Below are 23,315 nucleotides of genomic sequence, written 5' to 3' on the forward strand. Positions count from 1 at the left end.
TATAATACTTCACATCATTTTTTTTGTGATCCGATCCGATTTCAGGGATTTCCCTCCGTATATCAACTTTACCCCCTTTTTCTAAATCGGACATGACAGGTTAAACTAGCGTTACTGGGAAAATAAGTGACGCAAGGTAGGAGGCAGAAAAAGGTAAAGGTGAAAAGGAGTATTCTCTGTACTGGCAGGAAAATAAGTGACTGCCTTTCTCCGAGGCTTTGCTCCAAGATAACTGAAACCAAAAGGGAAGAGAAGACGGCTAGCATTCCCATTGCTCCATGGGTAGTCATATGTCTGCAGATCGTTCAGAAGATCTCTGATTGTCAGAAATCGCCTCAGTTGGACGACATCCAGCTCACAGGCCCGTGGGGCTGCAGCGCTCCGCTGTATCTGACTGCGTGGGCTCCGTTTCCTCTTTCTCATGAAAACAACAGGGTTCTAGTCTACCATGGGAATTTCCTTGGACTGCAAATATCATATTTAACCTATGCCCAGAGCAAAATGGATTTGTATTTTCTAAGAAAATCAAACCCTTTCATAGGTATTCATGGCTTTCATTATCTCGGCTATTTCACTTAGCCTCGCTGTCTTGTTACTGCTAAGTAGATTTTGCTATGGTTTATTCAAGATTGAGATTCTTTGTCCTTTAATCGTAGACTTTCTGACGTCATTCTTGTCATATGTGTTTGCCGGAAAATCACTTCACTCTGCTATTATGTAAAAGCCAAGTGCGCGAAAATTAGCATCTTCATTAAATCCCGATTTGTCTCTGATCTAGAAATAGAAATTACTCATCCAAGCGTTAACATAGGAAAGGAGGTCCTGTCACGTCTTCATCATAACATGCCATATTGAGGCAAAAAACAAAAAGATCCATTCAAGGGCCCATGACAAAATCAGCACGTTTGCCTTATGTGCAGCTTCCACTAGATAGAGCGTGTCGAACGCTGATCTCAATACTTAGGAATGGTGTCAGTCTTTTTTCATCTCATTAAGTATCTGCTGTTTAGGAAACCACACCGAGTGGATTTGAAAGCCCTGTACTGAACTTCCCTGCATACTGCACATAAATGACTATAAGGTCATGAAACTGTGTAAAGATGGATCCCTGTGTGCTCTGTTAGTCTATATTCATCAGCATTGGTCAGTGTAAAATGGGAAAAGCTGGACAAGACTTAACCACTCTATTGGACGACAAATTAACATTGCCAGCTTTAAAAATGGAGGCCAAAATATTCCTCTGGTTACCTTGAATAAAACAACTTTCCCTGCAATCCTGTCAACCAGAAGACTTTTAACTCAACAGAAGTCATTAGAAATCCTTTATTTGTCCTGCAACGGGGACATTTACAAACATGTGCCAGTGTCTGTCTGTAGGTGGAAACCTCAGTCCCCTCTCATGTGGCTGTCTGCATCTCTATCCAGCCTGTGTGTTTTGCAACCCACCAGACATGAGATGGAGCGAGGCACAAGAGACGCTCAGTGCAGACTGCCCAAAAGCCCGTGCTCGGCCCAGGCATCCTATCAAAGCTCCGGGAACGCCGTGCTCCGAGCTAAGTCAACTTGGCTGCTTCTAAACTCAAATATTTGAGCACCGCTCGACAGCCTATGTGCCACTGGCAGAGCATCACAGGAACCCTCGTCCAAAACATAAAATTGGGGGTAGAGTAGATGGGTGGAGAAGTGGTTGGGGAGGAGGTCTGAATGCTGGGAATGTGCATAACTCCTTTTTATACACAGTCTCTCCTCTTCCTATTCCAAAAGGTATCAGGCAGACTCATACATTTTAATTTTGAGTGAGAGTCCAAAGTTAGTTTTTCGCCTGACCGGATAATTTGCATAATCTGTAAAAAAAAAAAAAAATAGAAAAATATTGATGGATTTGAACTTGACAGATAAAAAACAAAACATTTTAATAAAAAGACACATGTTGTATTATATAACCAGTAGGTGACCTTTAATGTGTGCAGGGATTTAAGTAGATCTTTACTGTAGGACCGGAGAATTCTTTCTCAACTTTACTGCTTATGTAGTTTTTGCTTTTTACCTCCATAGATCAGCACACTATCATGTATCATGTGGCAGAGTGACTTAAACTTCCCAAATTCTGTTGTGGAAAGTCCTGGCGGGTTGAGTTTGAATATTTTTCGACTTTTGCTGTCTATTTCTGTCCTGTAGAGTAATACAAATCCACACGTATATCGGTATCTAAAATTGGTGCTGCTTGTAAAAGTTGCTCTGGCGTTTTTCCAAGTTCCAGCAACAATGCAAAAAACATTCACTGAACTTTTCACTCACCTATTCAGATATCCTATTTCAGATTTTGTATTTTTAAAGCCCATAACAGAGGAGGCAGAGGCCACATGACAAGGGTGTAACATTAGACAATAGTCCTTTTTCTCCTACAACATTGTAACATAGCCCTTTTAATTTACAGCCACATTGCTGAAAGGTTGGTTATGGATGTATTCTCTGACCCGTTGAGCCACAGAAAGAGGTTTTAAAAATGCAGCTCTCTCAATGATTTCACCCACTCACCTATACCGCCCTTAGGACAATGAAACACACTGAAAAGCTTTTTATATGCAGATGCTTTTTGCTATTATTCTGCTTTTTAATTGTGATGGATATTTTCCCTCCTACAAAACTGCATACAAATTCAAAACCATCTGAAAGACACTATAAAGCACTACGATTAAAATGTACACTTTATATTTCTTGATAACATATTGAGCTTATCTATATACGTCCTGTAAATGTTATCATTTGTCAAGTGTGTTTGGCTAAGCATGTTGGCATAGTTTTATGTTCGATACTCTAGCCCCATCTTGTGGTAAACATGTATATTGGACAACATTGCTTACTTACAAACTTGTACTGACACAAAATACCCTCTGTCCTCACATATGCCTGTTTGTTCCCACTCATAGTCTGGTTTGTGTCCAACAACCCACCAAGGGATATTAGGGGACCTTTTAAGACCTTAGCTCCCCTCGGATGGAAGGTTAGACAGGACACAGGCAGCCTAATCATCACCACTTTCTGTGGTGCTGCCCCACATGACTACGAGACATAAACAAACCAGAGACCAACCTCTCCCTCGGGGTGAAGTGAAAAGTAGTTTCCTTCAATTCTGCTGGGGCGTGAAGGGGAAATAGGTATTGTGTATGTGTGTATGTGAGTGTGAGTGTGCATCTGTGTGTGTGGACTTGTACTCCTATAACCTAGAAAATAAATCATAACTGGACTTAACAGTGACAACCTAATCCTCTGTCTCCACTCTGACCTCAGCCCAGCACACTCACTTTAGATACACACAGACACTGGATTTAAAAGTGTGTTAGCGTTGATCAGTTCAAACAAACCAGAGTGATTTTAAAACCCTGTAACATTGTACTCTGTAACCTTGTAAAAAAAGAATTGAAGAAAGTCTGACCGGTTTTCTCAAAATCCCAAAAGCGTATTTGTTCAAAAAACAAGGTAAAAGGGGTTTTATTTCACAATCCGATTATATTAGATTTCGTGTTAGCCTTAAGTTTGTACTGGTCTGATTTACAGTGCAGTTCTTAGTCTTAAACAGTGATACATAATCAATATTTTGAGTTTGAAGTTAACGAAAGAACTACAGTATGTGTACGTGGATGGGGTCGTCTGTTTTGAAGGATTAAGAAAGTCATGAATAAATACCACCCAAATGTCCTCATGGGCTCTATAGTGACTTTCAGCTCATTGTTTCCGCTTTCAGGCCCATAACTCAACGGTTTTACTTCACTTTTACAAGTCTCATTGCTGAGTTTCAAACAGCAACGGGCAGTTTAAGCTCTAGAAACCAACTAAACTAACTGCTTAGCACCTTTATACAGTCTATGCTTAGCACCAAACGACAGAAAGACAAACGTAGCCAATATATTATGAACAGTTGGTGGATACCTAAGTTATAAATGGAGAGTGAATCACCAGGTGCATGACTCCAAATGAATGCTAATGGCAAATATTCAGATGTGGATGTAAACACCCTAAAATTAGAGCAGAGAGTCAGCAACTCTTCCACTTTAAATCCAATGGACCAAAGAACAGAGCCAAAAACAAACCACCCGAATGCTTAAAGGCTGCAGTGAAGATAACCTCTTCAACAATTCTCAATTAAACCTCAATCAAGTGAACTTTCTCAAATAAAACACATAAGGACAGTAAACTGTAGGTAGAAATGGTCTTACAGGTGTAAATGCTGACGATGGTTTTACACTTACATGCAAAAACAAGCTACATGCAGCCACATTTCAAATATGTGCGAGGCGTGCTTATATGCATGCATGGTGGGACAAGAATAGAAAGGATAGTGAAAGCTTTCAACAATGCAGGGACTTGTTCCAATAAAAGGCCCACACATAGAGACAGACACACACAAAAGCACCCACCTCCTATGAATATACACATGCACACACTTGTACAAAAAGTTAATGCCCCTAATAGTCAGACATTTACAACACACACCCAGAAGTACAGACCCCCTAGGCTGCTGAGTGATGAGCCCTCCTCTAGACAGGGTGTCTGGGACTCAACTCCCTAAGCTGTGACATAGTTCACTGCTCTGTGTGTGTGTGTGTGTGTGTGTGTGTGTGTGTGTGTGTGTGTGTGTGTGTGTGTGTGTGTGTGTGTGTGTGTGTGTGTGTGTGTGTGTGTGTGTGTGTGTGTGTGTGTGTGTGTGTGTGTGTGTGTGTGTGTGTGTGTGTGTGTCAAATTACTCAGTGATTTTAACACCATTTTCTGAACTAAGCAAGGTAAAACTTTAGTTATGTTGTCAGTTTCCTTAGTTTGAGAAGATTGATGGAGAAAGGCATGGTGTGCATGGTTTTAAAAGTGAAGGACTTTTTTTACCGTCAATTCAGCTTTTGAAATGGATACTTACTCTGAACAACAGGTGGCAGTCATGCTTTATTGTGCTTTAAAACCTTTTCGTTATTCTTTGAGATACACTTGGCCTACATTTTATTTTCGACATACAATTTCACCAGATGTGAAGAAAATTATACAGATTTAACACAGACTCTATAGTGATTATTATTATTATTATTATTATTATTATAGATTAGTAATCTATAATAAATTAAATGTTTTCCTATCTCGCTGTTTTAAATATCTCTAACTGGTATTTCATCATGTGGGAAGCATTTTCTGTATACATCGATTGTTTTTATTAAATGTAACCACACATGTATTTATGGATTAACACTCACTTTACCAACACCTACTCTACTGTACGTTTTTCCTTTACATCATACTCATTATAAAGCGTGTTACCTGAATGAAGAATCCCCCCCACGAATGATTGTTGCAATGACTGATTTGAAATATCCCCCCGTGTAAGCCCATTCCTCACATACACCATCTTTCCCTTAGCTCAGAAACACCAGTAAATCAGAGCCTTGTCTCTAAATGTTGCATTTAAACTGACTGTATTCCCAGTGTAACAATTTACAATTCACTTCTATGATCCCTTTTCTTATGATAGATGAGGAATTCCCAAACAGATGATAGAGAGAGCGAGAGTGGAGAAGAAAATATATATATAAAAGGATGATTTATCGGCTAGACAACTTTTACGGGCTCATGTCGTTGGTGGGCCAGCCGCAGTAACCCAATTCCCGCAATAACTAAAAGAAATCAAACATTCCTTTGAGATCCCAGCTTTTCCTCTCGCTGACTTTCACTGAGACCTCTCTGAGGATTTTCCTCTGCTATCAGCAGCACTCTCTTTGTCTCTTTGTGTACATGATAAAAGCCTAATAAATACTTTCCAACCTCCTCCTTGTTGTCCTACCCCAGGGGCAGTGGCTATCAGAGGCCTTCCTGACCCATTTGTCCCAAGGGTTTGTTGGACCATAGCTGGAATACAAACACTCCTTTGATCCCTGCCACAGAGCACTCAGCCGTTGTTAGCTTCAGATTAGATTCCCTTGCATTTGCATAATGCCTCCTTTAAGGCCCTGACACACCAACCCGATTTTGGGAGTCAGAGGCCGTCAGAGGCTGTCGGGCATTCGCGGCGCCGTAGTCAGGTTGGTGTGTCCCGCACCGTCGACCGTGACACGCCTTATTTGGACTGCCAGACCCGATGCATGGCCGATTCAACATGTTGAATCGGCCATGCATCGGGTCTGGCAGTCGGACCAAATAATCACTCTGATTGGCTGTTCAGCTAGCAAATCAGTGCATGAGAAGCGAAGCGGAAGTGAGGGACGTAAACAAACGATTTAAGAAGGCACACACAGACTGCTATTCATTTTCATCTCATCATGGCGATCTGGAATGATGCAAACGAAGACCTGCTCATCACCTTGATCCAGGAGAGGCCAGCTCTGTATGATATTACGGAGAAAAGATACTCTTCTTCTTCTCTGTCTTCCGGTTGTTGCCTCTTTTGAATGACGAATACACACTACCGCCGCCTGCTGGTAAGGAGAGTTATTGCCACTCATGCACTGAAGTCGGTGCGGTGTGTTCCCGTGCGACACATGGCCAAAACGCAGGAGAACACGGCCAGGCAACAGCCGACTTCAGCGTCGGCTAGTCCTCTGGTGACTGCTTGGTGTGTCAGGGCCTTAAGTCATTGCAGAACAGACAGAGACTCAGGGGGAAAGGATCAGTCAGCCTGAATAGTAACTGCACTATCTTTATGCACTTCAAATAACCGTTGATTTTCCACTTGCATAAAACCAGGAGTAAACACACATCCATGGGTGAGGAAGAAGGCTTATTTACCCGAATAAAGCGACAAAAACTGGTGACAGATACGGCAACTTTTGTGCGTTCCTTGCAGTAGGCAGTGGGCACCAAAAATAAGAGGCCCTCATTCTCTGGATATCGTCAGTAGTTTGATTGAGAATATGGATTCTGTAGCAGAGAGAAGTATAAATATTATGATCCAACTCTCATTAACACATTTTATAAGCTTAGTTCCCAAATCTCAAACTGGTCATTTAACCACTCGAACGAAAGGAATATGGACTTTCACCAGCAAAGGGAATGTTCCTTCCTCCGCATCTGCCTCAGTCCAGGCATGTGCTAAGATATCTCCAGTACAAACCAAGGCTTAAAGAAGTCAGTGTCTGCAGTGTGGCCATGTGCACTGCTATCAGTTGTCTGGTCCGTTTCCTAAAGCCATCCCGTCCAACAGACACACAGACACACATGTTAAGACACCCCTCTGACCTCCTTTTAGTCGTGTGCCTGGCAACTGATGAATTAGTTGTGCTGGACATGGCAGGCTTGAGTTACCTCTGACGTTCACTCAAGTTTTGAGGCCTACATCTACTAATGCACACTCCAAAACACTCACACACACACACACACACACACACACACACACACACACACACACACACACACACACACACACACACACACACACACACACACACACACACACTATTGGAGATAAAGTCTGGTCGTTTGGCTCCACATCTATCAAATTGTCTTCTGTGTAGTTCTAATTCTCCAATCAATCATCCCTGGAGGGAGGGAACAGTATTTTTTGTTTTATTCATATAGTCGAACAACAAATAGACCACTATAGCGGACCTTCTACAGCCTTTACAATTACCCAGCTGCTTTCACAACCCAAATAATTCTCAAACAGAGAAAGAAGGTGTGAAGAAAATGGGCCTGCTAACTGAATGCAAATCCACTTGAACACTGAGAGATAAAATACCATGAATTAACAAAATTGTGAAAAATTATGACGAGGAGTTTTACAAGGCAGCATCACCATAAGTAAGCATTCGCATACAAACTAGCCAAAACTAACAGACCGGTTAAACATTCTGGAAAATTTGATTGATTCTCAAATCAAATATGAGAGGATCAATGTCAGTCCCTGGTGTCAATCTTCATATCCCACTCTCAGCAACAAAACAAATAAGCCTCTATCCCAAAATGTAAATGTATTCCATTCCATTTTCCAAAATGCTATATTATTACATATATTTTTTAGAATAACATTAAGAAAGCAAGTCTCATAAAGTCTGCATTGTAAGTATCTTAATCTTTCAAAATACTGTTTCTTCCATTTCCCTATAATGGATTTTTCAGCTATGTATATTTAATATTTACATTCGATCTCCAGATTTGAGATTAGTTTGGTTCAGTGGTGTTTTTTGGACCGCGTGTTTTATAGCTTCTATGTTTCCATATGTGATGACAGAAATGAAGCCAATGACTGAATGAGCTTGAATTTCCCAGTTTTTGCAACAAAGTGTTAACAAGTGTGAAAAATCAGGAATATGCCAGTATTTCTGTTAGTTGACACTCATCGGTTTTAAAATGGTTGCTAGTTTTGAACTGCTGCCTGAGACCCTCATCAACTCTGTACGTGGACAAACAACCTTCGACACGTTTTCCCCAAACATCATCACTTGCACAGACTGTCTTGCACATATACTGCGCATCACAAATCATTATCAGCTGATTATGAGCTGTTGAAATTACTCTGTAATATTTCAAGACACTGGTTCAGAGAAGCTAAAATCAAAGACAGCTAATCTCTTGGACCCATTATATTATGCTGTTCAGAGAAAATGTATTCCAACCCCAGATAATGAAATATTACTCTGTCAATCCTGTCTTATCAGGACTCTGGCTGGATATTTCAACAGGTGCTGCTATGTTAATGGTACAATTACAATGTCAAGTGGTGGCAGTGCTACTGAAAATGGCATCGTTGATAGCTATCTGCCTAACATTCTTGTCACTGAAAGTGTAAGGTTGAATTTCACCCTCTGTTTTGGGGGCTTCGTACAGTAGTACATTCTTGTATATCTACCAATATGTGTATTTGGACAACTTTTTCCAAATTAGAAAAAAACAAAACACTGGGATTACTCAAAAATGGACAAGAAGTTGGATAGGGTTATGGTTGTATCAAGGGCGCAGGATCAAGGGGGATACACAGGGCACATCTCTTACCATAGTTATTGAAGGGGAACTATGGTCTCTATCATCTATGACCCCATGGCGGAAAATCAATTGCTGTGATTAAATCAATAATGAATGCCATGCTTCTATAATCAAATCTACATTATTGAAAACAGAGGAAGGGAAGAGTTTATGACAAAACATGAAATCATCTGAAAGTCTTCTTCTTCCAACAATGTATGACATAGTGAATTGTTATAAAACAATACAGGAAGAGCCTATTATATCTGTCTTTGTCTGTCAATTGCCAAACAAAGACAGCCTGAATTCACAAAATGAACAGGATTTAGGTCATATTTAGCAAATTAATTAAAAAGAATGTTCAGGTCCCTCTCATTTCTCTTGGTGATCTTTGAAACCCCTTGATTGGAGTCCACCTGTGGTAAATTCATCTAATTGGATATGATATGGAAAGGCACACACACCTGTTTGTGTATAGTCTCAAAGCTGACAATGCACATCAAAGTAGAAACCGAGCCATGAGGTCAAAGGAACTGCCTGCAGAGCTCAGAGACAGGATTGTGTTGAGGCACAGACCTGGGGAAGGCTATGAAAACATTCTGCTGTACTGACGGTTGCCAGGACCACAGTGGCCTCCATAATTCTTAAATGGAAGAATAAAACAACCAGGAGTCCTCCTGCAGCTGGCTGCCCCGCAGAAAGAATCAGAAGAGAAGGGCCTTGGAGAGATGTGATCAAGAATATGATGGTTGCTCTGGCTGGGCTCCAGACATCCTGTGTAAAAAGATCCAGGAGGACAACCATAACTCACAACAATCCAACAATCTGGGTTCTATGAGTGGGGAAGGGACAGTTTTCCTCATTGAAAGATGCACACAAAAGCACCTAAAGGACTCTGAATAAAACATTTGCATCATGTTTTGGAAACCAGGCATCGCTCATCATCCCAAATGCTGGCTCTAACAGTTCAATGAGCTGCAAGGCCTACGTGCTTATTGTTCAGAGGCTTAAATGCAAGTTCAGAGATAGGGATACAATGGCTGTTACTTCAGTTTGGCTGCCAATGCTGAACAAATTATTAGTTGTATGCCTTGATTAAAGCTGAATGGGAATAGTTAATGATAATGTTGAAGAGTATGTGTTCTCAAGAAGGCCTTTAAGGTGACGTGCTGCATCAGCTTTGAATTACACAAAACATAACGTGCAGCTCTATCATTGCAAGCCATTGGATTTTAAACCAAACCAAACTTAATGAAAGTGTAATTTGCAACAGTGTGAGTCACAATGACAATATTTTAAAACATGTTGCCAGAATTTAAAAGTGGCCTTCAAAGGGATGACAAATCGCCAACAAGATCTAAGATAGCACACGTTTTCCTCTTCTCCCCCTGCACAGGTCTGGAACTCATTTCTGTCCGTTTTCAGATAAGGACATGAGTAGCACTTTTTGTGACACTCTGCAGGTTAGAGCCGGTCACACAAAGAGCCTATTCAACAACCAAGGCAGAAATATCCTTTCAACGCAGATGCCATCTCTCCAGCCATGTACGGGACACTCGAGAGAGACATAGCAGTATACGCTTGGCAACTTCTTGGCAGCTCGCAGCCAGACGCAGCTCAGGTATGTGTGGCCGACAGAAGAGGGATTAAAACACAACACTGAGATGAAATGAAGCAGCGCTCAGGACTAAACCGCTAAAATTGAGGTCAGATTTATTAAGGGCCACTCAAGGGAACGTGAAGGTTTTCAGCTTAATCACATTTACTCATGGTTTCATGCGCAGACACACACCATATTGTCAGACTCAAGAGACCGCTCGGCAATTAGTGCGGAAATCTTTTGCTAAACCTCTTTTCATCGATCACATCGACATTGAATGAGCTTATTGACTTGCGCTCAGCATTTCGTGTCACATTAGTGATGTCAAGCAGACAGTTGTGTGCATCCCGATGCCAAATAAAATACATCATTGCTTAGGTGGAGTGTGCCATTGTGCAGTGGGCTCATATCAAGGCTTGTGCAAGAAATTGAAAATAATACCAAGCAGCTGTGAAAGTGATTGTATAATTACAGATAAACTCAGACATCTCACATGTTGGATCTCCCCAAGCAACACCCAGAAGGGCGGTTTGTTAACACAACATGACTCCCTTGCTGCATTACGATAAATTGAAGTCTATTATTGGGGTAATAAAAAGGAAGCCTGTCTTAATGAAACATGATGGCTAGTAGTGTGTTTTTTATTTATACTTTATTTTCAATGTACCCATTGAGAATTGAGTAAAAGTCTCACAGGTCCAATTCAAACTGATGAGGAAGTTGCTGAGAAGGTCCACTGGACTTAGGTTTACATGAGGCATAAAACCTGGACTAAATCAATATTAATCTGCAGTGTTGGGATCAGAGTGGATAGGGGTCTGGCATCCAGTTGCTAGCAACTTGTCGGAATAGGTTCCATGTGCTGTCCAGATTGGCCGCACTGTACAGCTGTCAGTGGTTGGTAAAAATAGAGTGTGTAAGAGAATGAAAAGACTGTCATGGTGCTCTGTTCTGACACCTTTGAGCAGATATGAAGCACATCTAATTTAGCGGTTCTTCCATACACTTGGAAGCGTGTGGGTATAATCTCCCGTCACCTCAGTGACACCAGGACTCGAAAAGTGGTGGAGCGGGGGGGGGGGGGGGTTACAATGAAAGAGGACGCACCCCTTCCAGCTATTTAGAAGGCACTCAGCCTTTCCCAAAACACTAATCACAAGATGTAGGAACAAATGTGTAGTGAAAGGGATTATAGCTTGATACGTGTAACTTGTTACTGATTCCAGTAATGATTAAGGTAATTTTAACACAGATCTGTTGTTAACATTGTACTGTACCATGTTTCCATTGGAAAATCTTGTTTCATTAACAAGTGTTAATAAGTGGTAATTAAAGCTGCAAGCAGCGATGATCGGGCCCTTGCACATCCATGCACGTTGGGGTACTTCCAGTGTCCTTGTCAACGCAGCAGTCAAGTGCCATGGGAGCTGGAGAAAGGCCCCAAGAATAAAGATAACGTTTGCATGGAAGGTGATGCACTAAAAGTGACATTTTGCAAATCTAGCACCACCTACGGTTAGGTTGACTGGGTGTCCTGCATTGTGCACAGCATATTTATCAATTGTCCCATGTCCGGAAAAATTAGACAATGTCCTTCCTTTGATTGACAGTCTACCTTATAAGGACTACTCTTCCTATTTCCAGGCGGAGCCCAGCTGCACCTCCTTATAATATTTAAAATATTCTTAAAAATGCATTACTTGGCTCTTTAGACACATTTGAAAGAAAAAAAACATCAGTTTTTAACAACAGGATGTATGCTGCACTGACAAAATTAAACATTGCCTTTGATTTAATGTATTATGTCAACAGGTTCCACATACATAAGGTTGAAAGCAATAGCAGTACGTTTAACCAATACTTTTTTTATTGAAACTTAATATTATTGCTTTCAATTAACCTAATACAATTATGTGTCATTTGTTTAAATAACACATTAAAGTCAACGTTTCACATTCTTTTCAGTGTATTTTTCTATGTCCTATGCACCATCCATTAAATAATTGTACTGCGACTAAAATAAGTAAAATCATAAAAATAAATAGTTTTTCATATTATATTTTTCCAAATAAGATCTTACTCAACTTTAGTGCATTGATCATTTGGTGATAAAAAACATATTTAATGTATTCAAAAATATTAATGTGTCCCCTATTAACCATCCACCTGTCATATTAGGAAATCCTCGGGCCCTAAAAAGGGTTTAAAAAAGATATATAGTATATAATGAGTTTGTGGAGGTTTGGAAGTTGTTAAAAATGTAGGTTTCACAAAGCTGCACATTATCACCAGAGCAAAGTACAATCAGCTCAGCGACAGTGCTGGCGTTGAATCACAGTTGTCAGTTTCCAGTCAGAAGCTGGATTGCATCTGGCTTTATATCAAACTCCCGAGGTGACAGCGAGACTGTGTTGATATCACAAGAGGGTGCTAGTCACCACACGACACACCAGCCTGCACTTTCAGGGAACTAAGTTACTACACAGTTTCACACTCAAACTCAAGGGTGAGAATGATTATATAAATCAGACTAAATATGTGTGGAATGCAGGGCCTTTATTTTCAATGACATCAAGTTCAAACAATTCCACCGTCTCCCTTTGTGACACTTGAGCATCTACACACCTAGGCTAAACCGCCCTTGGCATATCAGCTCTGTGTACTTTTATTCATCAGTCTGTTTCTAACTATTTTCTGCTGGAACCCAAGCCATTGGGTAAGTGCACCAGACTCATTGAACAAAGATAGAGATCCCTGGTTCTTAAACAGAGTCAATATGGGATTGTATCAGGCTCTGTCTTTGCCAGCAACCTTGTCAGGCTTTGGCTGAATTGGTTTGATTCCAATTACTTCTGAACATTTGAGGACTTTTGTTATTGTTGTTCTACTGCATTTACGGAGAATTTAGCAAACAAATCTGTAAAATCCTATAGAATCCTATAGAATCTTGTAGAAATAGAATGTTATAGAACATAATCGTATTTGTAAGCCATGCTAAATAATTCTATAGAATACTATAGAAATCTCTAGATCATTCTGTAGAATACTATACATTGGCACTTTTCTATAAACTTCTATAATTAAAACTATAACAATCTAAAGAATTCTATAGGACAGAACCGACTCATGACATATCTGTAGAAATCTATAGAAATCTATAGAAATCTGTAGAAATCTATAGCATTCAAAGAAAACATGCATGCCATTTTCTCTCTGATGCAACCTATACTAGATTTTATAGAATTCTATAGAATGATATAAAACTCGTCTTTAAATTGGAATAGAGAAAATCATAGTAATCTACATAATTTTGTGGAACTGAGCTACTTTGCAAAAGCTGTACGGGTAGATCCCTTTGAAATCTTTACAACTGTATACTGGATTATGTGCCCAATTAAATTATGTAACCAATACATAACCATACACAACCATACAACATATTGGAATGGAACTCTAAACTGTAATACTCTAATACACTGTCCTTGTATTCTGATGTAAATGCTCCAGAATTTCTGTGACTGCATCTGTATGTATACGTTGATCACTTTTGTTATGTAACTAATTATCTGTTACAACTGGAGATTAAAGCTAAGTGACATATAACAATATCTATTGTTAGTGTGAGTCTGTTACAAACAACTCATTGGAGTCTGAAGTACTCTACTCTGTTTTGCAGTCTATTATACACTGTAATAAAAGATCGTAATTTTACAGGAAATAACTGTACATTTGTATAGTAATTATCATGTTTTTTTAAATAACTTCCTGTAAAATGACAGATATTAACTATAAATTAACAACCCAAAACATTATTTTAAGTATTTTTACAACAACAACAAATAACGTTTATTTCCTTTTTTTTTTTACAGTAAATGTACTATTTACAGTATTTTTTGCACTTTCAGAAAATATATGCAGATGTACATAAAATAAAAAGTATTATCTGTAATTAAATATGTAACTCGTAATATAAAAGTGTATTACTATTATAAGACTTTAAGATATTTCTTTGTAATTTTAAGGTAAACATAAAACTGTCAAAAAAAAGCGTCAAATAAAAAAAACATAAAATGTAAGTAAAACATTTTTACATAAATCATTTTCTCAATATTTGATTGAATCCACCACAAACACAAAATATCCAATGTTGAAAGAAAAGTAAATAAATATGTTCTCATTAAATTCCTAACTTACTAAACATAAACATCTACAGTTGACAATATCATTAAAAAAAATTAAAATCATAGAAAGTGGAGAAATCTCTGCAGGGAGGACCGAGATTTAAAACACACACTGTTATTTACTCAACAATAAGTCACAGTTATCCTTATTTTATTTATGTGTTCTGTTGCTGTGCTTTTTTTTTCATTAGTCAATATACAGTAATAAGCCTTAGTCTTACAGTATAATGTATGGTTTTCGGATTCTGGCCGACAGCCAGAGCTACGGCACTTGAAATAGAATTCAGCCAAAACACGGCAGACAAGTCAGGCATGTTTGGAATGAGTCCACAACACTCCTGATTGGTTAATATAAACGTAATCGAAGAAACCTGCCAAAGAGAACTGTCCCCGCCTGTCTTTCACATTTGAAACATCCACGTCAGTTTGAGCGGGTCTCCTCCTGCGAGCTACAGCTGTCTGTATGTCTGCTGCAGGAGTTTATGGATTAATATCTGGATCGTTTTACATCTACATGTTAAATATGAGCATCGGGACATCAACAAAGAACAGAAGACTTGAGATCTGGTGAGTCCTGCAACTGTAATGGAGTTAAATATGTATTTAGATAATCCTTAGTTTGTGAATGTTTAATTTTTATTTAAGGTTACGTTTATTTTTCTAGTTAGCTGAATTTCTTCCCGTTAAGTTGGTATGCATCATTAATAGGTTGTTAAATGTTAAGAAGCCCTGAGATGCTGTTCTCATTCATAACACTCCGTTCGATGTCTCACTATGGGATGCGCCTCAACGCGTATGCAAACAAAAGCATCAATCTCATTACGTCAATCCTGATTGGCTGGTGATCTTGACGTCTACGTCAGGGAATCCACCCACCCTTTAAGTAGCTTGCGCTACGTCGCAGCGTCATTCAAACACCTCTTCTCGCTTCAGAGCACATCTCGAATATCAGTAAGCGGGCTAGCTTAACGGTCCACAGACTGAACCCAAGCTAACATTCAGTCGACGGGTACTTGCCGGTTACTTTTTTGCTTTGCAGAAGAATTGAACAAATATTAACACACCAGTTAATATTGTAATCTGCCTCGCCGTTTTTTCTTTCGAAATAACGGTAAGGTTTGATTTTTCTCTTCAAACAGTAACACACCTGTTGCTAGTTTATCCCTCCGCGCCGACACCACGGCGAGCGGGGACGCTAAACAGCTAACCACTAACGTTCGGCTAACTTGCTCGTTAGCTCTGCTCTATATATTATAAGCTAACATGACTAGCTAATGTCACACTGTGTGAACTAAAATACTTTTTGTATTACTACATCATACATGCTTGGTCCAAATCACTGCTAAAATTAATTATATTTGAAAATGTATAGTAAAGAAACACTCAGCGATGCATGAAATAACATAGCAAAACAATACGGGTAATGTTTGACCCATGTTGTGCCTTAGAAGTGTAGTGATACAAACATGATTTTTATTGAAAAAGTAAGAAAGGGAAAAATAAAAATTAGAATTGGTGTTGATCCAAAACAGGTTAATTGAGGACCTGGAATCCTGAATGGTTAAAGTAATTTATTGCAAAGATATTTACAATTAAAACTAATTCGGGTCACTTTTGACACATGTTGGTTGTATGTTGTGTAACAAAGGGTTAACATGACAGCTGTGACGTTCACTATTTTGACCAGTGGACAGTGAGGACTATGGAAGAGAAGATGTGATGGCTTTGTGTGGAAAGCTGCTGATGCCAGCCTGTGTCCCTCATCAGTCTCTTCAGGCAGCACCCAGCTATTCTTCCATCTTGCAGATGAAAAGACTTTGATATAGTAATAACTAACTTGTGTCTAACATAATATTGAATGTGGTTTAGTACAGTATTTAAAAAATACCCCACATTGTACATGTACAGGACAATCAGACCTTGTTCAACAAAGATCATCAGACAATTGTTTTGTCTTTGAGGTACAGCCACAGCAGAGAGTCTGAGTTTGAAGAAAACACTTAACATTTTATTTAGTGTTGTTTAATCAATCAATATTTACTGGTCTTGAATTTCCTCACTGGATTACAAAATGCTCGAATCTTATTGTACAGGGACATTATGCAGATTTAATCACCTGAAGATGAAAATATAGATTCATCGATATGTACCATTTTAAGGAAATAGACTGTTAGTGGTATTGACCGAAGCTCCGCAGCTGTAGCTAGGCGCTGCTAATGAAAACTCAAGTGCTCAATTTGTTGGTTTTTCTTTTTTATTAAGAATTGACTAAGCCAAGCATATCTTCCTCTTCGAAATCCCAGTTGTACTTCGCTAACACGCAGTGCCTGGGAGGGTGCGTTTGATTGTTCCCACCCTTACCTCACTTATGAACTAGGTCATGTTAGACAAGCAATCCAGTGGTTAGTTTTAGGGTAACCTCCATTGTTTGTTTTTTTATTTATTCACTTTAAGAGAAAGGGATTTCAGAAACAAGTCTCACAAGTTTGGCTCGAGGTAAAATTAACAAAAGCTAAATGTTGTTAGACTATGTTCCCCCGTTCTAAACTTATGAAATAATCAATGCCTTGGGATGCTCTTAACGTGTGTGTGTGTGTGTGTGTGTGTGTGTGTGTGTGTGTGTGTGTGTGTGTGTGTGTGTGTGTGTGTGTGTGTGTGTGTGTGTGTGTGTCTCCATCAGGACCAAAACCTCTCTCCATCAGGACCAGAACCTCTCTCCATCAGGACCAGAACCTCTCTCCACCTCACCAAGGCCCGCCCCCCCCACTGACACTTTACCTCAGCCACAACGCTGACTCTATGCATTACGTAATGGAGATCACAGGATGGTAAATAATGCAATGTTTAAATATTGCTTACTGCACATATTTTATGTTCTATAATTTATTGCATTCTATTTCTTAATATAGTTCGCTATCTGTGTACTTTAAAAAAAAATGTATTTGTATGTACGACACCTCCTCATACGTGTGAACCTACCTGGCAATAAACCCGTTTCTAATTCTGATCTTTTTGTCCTCTAGGTTGCACTACAGGTTGTCTACAGTAGCGCAGAATGGACAGAGGAAACATGATTGGGCCTCAAGTTTTTTGCAGCCAATATAAATTATCCTACAACTTGGGATAGGAGGGTGAGTGAACAAGTTATCCATTAGTTGGAACCTACATCCCCATTGTTAGACGTACTAAATCCTGCACACTGCTCCTTCAAATTGACAATGTGGACATATGTCGCCATTTTGCAATTTCTGTAATTTTCAGTTTAGAATGTTTCAAAGTAATCTTAGTAAACTTTTTGTTTCTACTGTTTATAAGTATGATGTTTAAATATGAAATGCTGTATTCATTAGTTGTACTATAATTCTACAAATATTTTTATATTTTAAGTTTTCAGAGTAATTGTTTCCTACAGAACATTTTGTGATGACATTTTGTTGAACCTGTTTGATTGGAAAATGTTAGAAAAAAGCTGTAAAATAACAGTATTCTAGCTGTAGAACTTTAGGTTCTGTATGTATTTTAGTGTTTGATCATACAAATCTAATAAAAAAAAGTGTAAAAAACAGTTTTTCTCATCAGAACTTTATTTAAGGCTTTTAATGTAACATTTTAAGACAATGGATTTTGAAAAGAGAGGAAAGTTTCCTCTAAAATCTTTAATGACAATTTCTGTATACTAATTGCTTTTGCACTTTATTTCAGTTAAAGTATTTTTACTTTAATTTGATGGTTTTTGTTTGGCTGCTGCCAGTCATTTGGCCGTTTTTTTACGGGTTTTTTGCCCGTAGAAGTATTAGTGCTGTACTTTTATTAAAGGTTATTGACTGTAAAAAGAGAGGCTAAATCTGTAAAATTACAGTGTTTTCCTGTAAGATCTTTAAGGAGAATTCCCATAAATTAATGTTATAAGTTCTGCAGAACAATTTTATAGAAAACAATAGCAATTTTCTATAGGATTCTATAAATTATTTGATGGAATCTATAGTAAAATTCATAGGTGAATTCTATAGAATATTTGCCAATATCCTGCAGTATATTCTACAGAACTTCTATAGAAACATCAATAGATTTTTCTATAGATTATTTTGCAGAATCTATAGTAGATTCCATAGGTAAATTCTATAGAATATCTGCAAACATTCTATAGTATTCTTCAAAGAAGTTCTATAGAACTCGTGCATAGATCTTTCTATAGTATTCTATAGATTTGTTTGCTTCCATGCTCAATACAATGCTTTAGTCAACATCTGATATTAATATTTCTGCATGACCTAACTCTCAGATAAGCATACTTAACTTATAAATGTTTCTAGGTTATTTTTTCTCTTTCATAGAGACAGACAAAACTTAAACTAAATATTACTTTCTGTCAGGGATGAGCCGAGCAGGTATGACCCAATTGCAGGACAGACAATGGTTTGAACTGAAAATATCTTTATTTCAAGGCTAACACGTAAAACATTAAACATAACTCAGGTCCTTGTAAACTCAAAGGCAAAACAACAAACAGAACGATAGTTACGGCTGTAACTACGGTTCTATGAGTCCCGGATGACCGCCAGAGGCGGTGCTTTAGCACTGGATATGTCCATCGCGCGCATGTGCAGCTCGAGTACCAATAACAACAAAGTCACCTGTGACCCACGTGACACCGGCTATATCAGCCGGTATTGTCAGAGGATCTGTTCCCCGAATCTTCTCGCGAGCACACAAGAATTCTGAGTGACAGGGAACTCTGGCGGTCATCCGGGACTCATAGAACCGTAGTTACAGCCGTAACTATCGTTCTATTTCGTCCCTACTGACCGCCAGAGGCGGTGCTTTAGCACTGGATGACCTATAACAACAATGTCATGAAGAATCCAAGCCCTTGCTCACCACTGGAGGCAGCGGAGCTCGGCAAAAGGACCACGCCCAAAGAATGGGGAGTGGCGACATTGACCTGATGACAACTGGAGAATGTGCCAGAAGACGCCCACGACGCCGCGGCGCAGATGGTCTCCAGGGGCACCCCTCTCAGGGCAGCCCAATATGTTGAGATGCTCCTTGTAGAGTGGCATCTCAGCCTGGTGGCAGGGGGCGGCCACTGGCCCCGTAAGCCTGTGAGATGGCATCGACAACCCAGTGGGGAAGCCACTGGTTAGAGGGCCTAACCTCCTTTAGTGCCGCCAGGGCAAACTCAAGAGCTGCTCCTCCTGCCGTATACAGGCAGTAGCCTTGATATACGCCCTTTGGGCACCCCCCGGGCACAGCAACTTCGATGTGCCGTACTCCTGAATGTCAAAGCGTGCCAGCTGGGCAGGCTGATTGAAGTGAGTTTGTGGAAGGACCCCGGGCGGGAATGCCACATTTGCCCAAAGGGCAACGCCTGAGAGTCTCACCTCGGGCATGTATTGTTAATGGAGAGGACATGCAACTCCCCGACTCACTTCCCTGAGGCTATGGCAAGCAGAAATGCTGCCTTTGTGGGCAGCCACCTAAGCCCCACCTGGGCCAGGGGCTCGAAGGGAGGAGGTGATAGGGCATCCGGCAGCAAGGGCAGGTCCCAAGCCGGAGCCCTCGGGGTGCAAGGGGGACGCTGCCGTAAAGCCCCTCTCATAAAGAGGGACACCGACCTGTGGCACCCCGCCGTGGCGCCGTCGACCCGAACATGTCGGGCAGAATCGCAGCCACATAAATTCAGAGTGGAGTGAGAACGTCCACTATCTAGAAGGGACTGTTGTCTAAGCAACAATGTACATGCTGTCCCCAAGGAACACGCACATTCTTGCCCCCCAGTTGGGGTAGAAAGTGCGTGAGTGCAAGCTGCACGGCCCGAAGCTCTAGCACGTTGACCCGGCGCGCACTCTGCTGGGCAGACCGCTGACCCTGAACGGTCCTGCCCTGCCGCACTGCACCCCACCCTGAGAGACATGCACCTATGGTGATGGTCTCCTGGCGGGATGGGATGGCGCCCAATGGGCACGCCTACCAGAGATAGGCCCTGCCCCTCCAGCGTGACGGAGAGTGGAGCACTGCTGCGACACCCTGACTTCACTGTGCCTGTGCCACTTGGCGTCCAAGTGAAGGCTGTTCAGCCACATCTGCATGGGGAAGTAGGCATCCCTCGGTTGGGAACCACTCCACCTGTGCGTATGCAGTAGTCAGCATATAGAATGGCAGCACCTTCAGGAATCTGTTGATTCCTCTGAGGACCAAGATCGGGCGAAATCCGCCGACTTTCTTGCTCACGAGAAAGTATGCCGAGTAGAACCCCCTGGCTAAGCAGAGGGTCTTACTGGGTTGATTGCGTCCTTGGACAAAAGGACGGACAACTCTTGGCCCAGAGCTAGGGCCCCTGCCGGATCGCTGATGACTGTCAATTAGACCCAGCCGAAGGCTAGGGGCCGGAGCTGCGGTCCGTACCCCTGGGTTAAGGTGAAAACCACCCAAGGGACGGAAGTACAGACTGCCCAGAAACTGAGCTGCTGCTGGGAAAGCAGCCGCCGACCACCCCCGGGATTTCAGAGCCCAGCCCCCCGGACCCTGGAGCCTCTTGGGGGGTTCCGGTAAGGCTCTGGGGCACGAGGCCGCCTGGAAGGCGGGCGACATGGAGCACGAAAGTCATTGGGAGGCGGTTGAGTGGGCCGCTAAGACCTCTGCAGACCACCCCTGTAATCCAGCGGCTGAGTGCGGCTGCTAGAGCGGGTCCTGGGCCTGCTGGGAGTGGGCACAGGTCTGCGAGGACCCGAGTGCTGCTGCCTGGTCTGCCTAGCTTGGGCGGCACACTCCAGTGCCTCCAGGGCAGCTGATCTAAACAGCTCCCCTGGCTCGACTGGTACGCGACGGAGGACTCTCCGTCAACCGGAGGAGGTGCGTCAGCCGAAGGAGGGGCACCAACCGAAGGAGGGGGGGGGGGGGGGGCCTGGCCCCTACACCGGGCCCAGGCTGAAGGGCCAAGAGGCGACTTCATCATGCCCCTATCGGAAGCTAGCCGATCCACTTTAGAGGACAGCCTATTTCTAGTCCTTCTATTGGGGGGAGCACACAAAGCCATCGCTCCCTCATGTCGCCGGGAACGGCCGAATTGATCTGGAGGAGTACGTGACAAGGAGAGGTGTCTGTTGGCTGCTGCCAGACGTTCCACCTCAGTGATTCGAGCCACTCTGAGCACCCGAGGCATGCAGCTACAGCTCATGCAGGCGTTTACCGTGAGAACCTCCCTCAGATGCTCGAATTTCGTCCCCACTGACCGCCAGAAGCGGCCGAGGCAGGAGGGGCAGCAGTCGTGGCCGTCCTCGGGCTCAAGAGAAACCCTACAGGCGCTACATGAATGAACCATTCTGTAGGTAGCCAGATGCAGCGTAGCCGGGAGCGGGTGCGGGAACACAGCCTTCACCAGCTACCTGCTTAATGGAAAGAGTCGAGCGTTGCTGCTACTCACCGAACAGAAAGAGGGATGTAATTACACCCACGTTACGGCAGAGGGAGCGGGAGCGAGATCACTGCCTTCACCTAGCTGGATTAGTAAATAAGGCAGTTTACCAAGAGCGGGGGCGAAAACACTGCCTTCACTGGCTGAGCTAGAGGCGAGTGCCAGATGCAGCGTAACCGGGAGCGGGTGCGGGAACACAGCCTTCACCAGCTACCTGCTTAACGGAACCAGGCAGTTTAGCGTCTACCAGGAGCGGGGGCGAGAACACTGCCTTTACTGGTTAAATTAAGACGAATGCCAGATGCAGCGTAACCGGGAGCGGGTGCGGGAACACAGCCTTCACCAGCTACCTGCTTAACAGAATAAACAAGGCAGTTTAGCGTCTACCAGGAGCGGGGGCGAGAACACTGCCTTCACTGGTTGAGTTAGAGACGAATGCCAGATGCAGCGTAACCGGGAGCGGGTGCGGGAACACAGCCTTCACCAGCTACCTGCTTAACAGAAAAACAAGGCAGTTTGGCGTCTACCAGGAGCGGGGGCGAGAACTGCCTTCACTGGTTGAGTTAGAGACGAATGCCAGATGCAGTGTAACCGGGAGCGGGTGCGGGAACACAGCCTTCACCAGCTACCTGCTTAACAGAAAAAACAAGGCAGTTTGGCGTCTACCAGGAGCGGGGGCGAGAACTGCCTTCACTGGTTGAGTTAGAGACGAATGCCAGATGCAGTGTAACCGGGAGCGGGTGCGGGAACACAGCCTTCACCGGCTACCTGCTTAACGGAGAAACAAGGCAGTTCCGCGTCTACCAGGAGCGGGGGCGAGAATACTGCCTTCACTGGTCGAGTTAGAGACGAATGCCAGATGCAGCCTTCACCGGCTACCTGCTGAACGGGAAGAGTAGAGCGGTGCTACTACTCGCTGAACAGAAAAAGGGATGTAGCTACATCCGCATTACCGGTAGAGGGAGCGGGAGCGAGAGCACTGCCTTCACCTAGCTGGGTAAAATAAAGAAGCTAACAGTATACGCAAGACGTTAGCCGAGCGGCTGCTGCTAACGATCAAGCGAGATCAAGTCAAATAACACACATGTTTAAGACCAGATAACTAGCTTCTAAAGAATAGAATAGCACAGAGCCGTAGTTACAGCAGTAACCATGGCCAGGGCTCACACGGCATCTAACCGTAGTT

This window comes from Pseudochaenichthys georgianus, chromosome 11 (genome assembly GCF_902827115.2).
Source record: "Pseudochaenichthys georgianus chromosome 11, fPseGeo1.2, whole genome shotgun sequence".
Lineage (NCBI taxonomy): Eukaryota > Metazoa > Chordata > Actinopteri > Perciformes > Channichthyidae > Pseudochaenichthys > Pseudochaenichthys georgianus.